We start from the raw sequence: 4,678 nt of genomic DNA on the forward strand, positions 1-4,678 counted from the left end.
TTTATGACTTATACATTATCGATTTCTTTTTTTTTCCATGTAAAAACTGTATGAAATGAGTATAATAATAATAAAAAATCCGAAATAAATGTGACACGACTTTTGTGTGTCGTAAACTCCACGATTCGATATTTATCGCATTAATCGGAGATCATGAATGGCCGAAGTCTCGAACGATAGACGGCCCCCAATGGCTTTACTCGAATACACGACATTATTATACCACGGTTGCTGCGGAATCCGTAGCAAAATATATTTTATGATGAAATGGGATGGTGATCGATGGTAACAGAGGGAAGAGTGGAACCGAAACTCATTTTATAACAAAGCGATTTTTATATACCGTATATTAATTGAATTCATACCGAAAACGCGTATTATTATTATTACAGTACATGTTTTATTATCGTCGTTGTCTTATATTTTGCCGTAAAATATGTTTACTGCACATTGTGGCAGATATGGAGAAATCTAATCTATTTATGTGCTGTTCGATTTTGTATTATACAACTACAAACTAGAAAATCGTAATGTGCATTTTTATAAAATTACGAATTGTATAATAAAATATATTTAGATAATACAATTTTTTTATACAAAGCACTTGATCAGTTTTCAGCTTGTGTAAATAATTTAAGTTTTATTGAACGGCTCTTTGCAATATTACATAAAAATGAAATGTTCAAAGTTTATACAAATAATTTCTTTAAATGCTCATGAACCCCTATACTCATCCATCACTAGTGAATAATTATGGAGAATGTTATCATTTATATCAAGTATACATATTAAAATTACGCAATTGCCTTCCTCCAGTTGTTCAGAAGGCTCTCGAAGTTATGTATTCGAGAATTGATCAAATTCACAGCACAATGAATTTTAAATTGTTTGTAATATATATAAATATATGAATAATGTTACGTTGATCGTAAATTCGTAGCTATGTGTTGATTATGGTGTACTATGATTCAACTTAAAGGTGGCATCAAATATGCATTCAATGTACACAAGGCAAATAAAAAAATTTCTCATAATGGCTTGAACAAAAGCCCGAAACCTGACGTTGTACATTGTGCTCGGTATTCAAGATTGATTGTTGTTGTTGAGGTGGCTGATGCGCATCTACTGTCGAAAAGAACGACATTCCGACCAGAGAGCGGCAGCGGCTATATCAAAGGTTTTTGCATTTCTAAGAACTAACTTTCTCTTTAGTGACAAAACTCTCCTTTGCTATCCCTTCGACCTTCTCTTTGCTGTTATTGTGTAAGAAATAGTCACACATTTTACGTTTTACCGTTACGAATACCCGTCGATTTCTTATTACGTGATTTTACGATACGGCTCATCCCTTTTATCAGTGCAGATGAACATTCATATCAGAGATCCCAGTTTTCTGCACTTGACAATCTGGCCATTATTAATTATTTATCCATTATATTTAACATTTAAGTTTGCTTACTACAATAGCGTGCTGATGGGATATTCTATCTTACACAACGCTATTTAAAATAAATTCGTTATAATACCCAATATTCATGTATTATATTTGGTAACAACGACCGTGAAACATATTATATTAACATATGGTTTCAGCGCGATCCGATTATAATCAATTATATAGTTGCGCGTTACCATAATGACGAAACGGAATGGGAAAAAAATCTAATCAAGTGACAATTTACACGACGGCACACTTTAAAAACTATAAATTTTCGAGTTCTATACGAATCAACAATAAATTATTATAATAACATTCTGAACGGGCCAAGTAAATTGCAGTAAGTTAATAATAGTACCTAATGTTTGTTACTTAATATCATAATATACTGTGTCCCGCAGTAACAGTGGCGTATTTAAAAGTGGGTTCACGAATTGAAGTCGTTAATCCTTAAAATATACTCCACTGCTGCTGCAGCTGTTGTTGTAAGTAATCATTAGCGTATTTAGGGTATTCTCAGACTCAACCATTTGGACCTTATACTATTTTCATTTGATATTAGACAATAAAATATTACCTACTACTTATGCAGACTCGTGATTTTACTGCTTTATAAAAATGAGAAAAATATTTTTTGAAATGTTAAAAATTAAAAAGGATGATCAATCCTATATCCTCCCACTTTCCGCTATATAAGTATCTTATGCTACTGGTTTTAATGCACCGATATATACTAATGACAAAAAAAAATTTATATACACTGACAGGTTTATAACTCGCGTTACTATATATTATAATATTATACTCGCTCTACATGTCATCGTCAAAGGACACGGCTCACTGCAAAGACTCGACGTCGAACTTGCTTAGGTTATTCAACGACGGACGGCCGATCATCGTGTGGTCACTAGACGAGACCTGATCACGGATTATCCTGCAGATAACGATGACAACAATGATAACAGTCCACAATCTTCAAACTCTGACAGCACCGTTGTCATAAACAATTATTACACGTGGAACTCGTCCAGAACGAACTCTCCCATACACAAGTATGCAAAGCGTACGCGTAATAGAGCTGATAACGTATATATATATATATATATTATGTTAGAGTAATATAATAATTTAATGTCATGTTACCGTGGTAATAGTTAGGTATAGATAGGCATTTTTCAAACTACAGTTTTGCGAAAGGAAGGCTCGTTTGTAGGTGACTTTGAATTATTACCATTTTGGTTTTTTTTTTTTTTAACATGTAGAAATAATATTTTATCATAGGTAAATTATTGTCGTGAGACAATATGCATTTGATATTTAGGATTGTATATATGAGATTTATAAGGGATATTATGTAATTATAGTTATAGAAATTTTTATGAGAATAAAAACAATATTTTATTGAATTCCTGTGGTGCTGAAAACTTGCTCTGACAGCATTGTTAATCGAAATTGGAATAAAATTCGAATAATTTCTCGCCCCTTTTATTGAAATCATATTATATATTTTCTAAATAATGCATTAATATTAATTTATAATATATGACTTCTCTTATTACATCGTTAATGAATCCTCAACGTGTTTTAATTCATTCGTCAACCGTCACATCGTACAAAATATCATGTTTCGTCATTTGTAATTTTAATACAACAAAAGATTAAAAATATTATATTCCTTTACACGCCTAATCCTTCTGATCATTTAAATTAAAACTAACACAAGGCCATTCCCACTTCATAATAATAGTAAAACGTTCTCTCAACGTGTTTTTTACAGACTACAAACGAGTGAATCATCCCCTATTGGCTTATTTTTATGTGTACAATATAAGCATATATTATACTTCTATTATGTCAAATTAGTTTAAATATCCTTCAAATATGCCCTTTCTTACAACACTAATTGTTGAAGGTTATTAGCATGATGGCTTTCAACTACGTAGACAGCAGTTCTTAGCGGTTGAAAAATATATAATTAGAAAAGATTAAATATACCTTAGGAAAAACATATATTATACGATAAATAGAATAACAACTATTTTATAGTATAATTTTATTCTCTTGGCTCTTCACTCTTTTTGAGCGAAAGGCTAACTATTTTTATACAAAAATCATATACACAGTACATACCATAAAAGACTTGGATCGTGCAATATCGTTTTTATTTTTTTCAGTATTACTTGTATTATATAAGTAAAAAGTTACTTGATTTTGAAAAACGTGATGTAAAGGATTTTAAAACGAAAATAAATTTCTTCGAATAGTATCATCATTTTATAAAGTAATTTATTTTTATACAGTGCAAATAACAATTGGCCTCTTAACTGGGAATAAAATATAGCCCTTGACATTGGTTGTGTGTGATATTATAATAATAATTTATTATTATATTGCAGGGAGAGGGCACAAATCGTATCTGCGCTGCATTCGGTAAAGTCGACATCGGAGTTGTGTCGCGGGCTTATGACGTGCAACGGTTTCAATAGATCACACAGAATGAAGGAAATCATGTCCATGTGCGCAGACCGCCGGGGTGATTTTTCGGCGGACGAATACCATCATCATCACCATCATCACGATTACAGTAACAGCAGTAACGAGCAGGACGCCGCCGAAACGGATACCGTGACGACGTCCAGGTCAATCGGCGGGGCAACGTCAAATCGACGTTCTTGGTCGTCCTCATATCTCGGAGGTGCGTCGCGTTGCTGGTCTTGTACGGCCACCGACCGCGAAACAGATGAAGACGACGACGACAACGATGATGGCAATAAAAACAACATGAATCCGGACGAGGCACAATGCCATCGGACGTCCAAAAGGCAATTGTCGTGGATACGGAAGTTGAACCGGAAGTTCAGAAACAGTCGCGACAGCCGATAAAATAATGAGCAATTTTATTATATAATACGTATAATATATTATATTTTATTAATTATAATATAATATATATACCAATATGCTATGCATATTTTAATAACGCAGCGTCTGCAGCATAATGTGGAAAAGGACCAAAATAGCGAAAGTAATGATAGCTACGAAGTAATATTCACGAAATAATAAGAAAGAAAACTAAAATAATGAAAGTAATAATCGCATTTAAGTAAAAACAAAAAGTCTAATTTTAATATAAACATTTAAAATACACACACTTTTAAGTACCTTTTTATTTATATTATCTTTTGTTTTATGTTACATTAACAACTACCTTTAAAATTATGATTCTAATTATAAATAGAG

At 32.3% G+C, this 4,678-nt stretch overlaps 1 pseudogene; it reads left to right on the top strand.

Annotated features, from left to right (window-relative positions):
• Window positions 1-2,252: 2,252 nt before the first annotated feature.
• Window positions 2,253-4,321, top strand: LOC113552012 (annotated as a pseudogene).
• Window positions 4,322-4,678: the final 357 nt, after the last annotated feature.

This window comes from Rhopalosiphum maidis, chromosome 2 (genome assembly GCF_003676215.2).
Source record: "Rhopalosiphum maidis isolate BTI-1 chromosome 2, ASM367621v3, whole genome shotgun sequence".
Classification (NCBI taxonomy): domain Eukaryota; kingdom Metazoa; phylum Arthropoda; class Insecta; order Hemiptera; family Aphididae; genus Rhopalosiphum; species Rhopalosiphum maidis.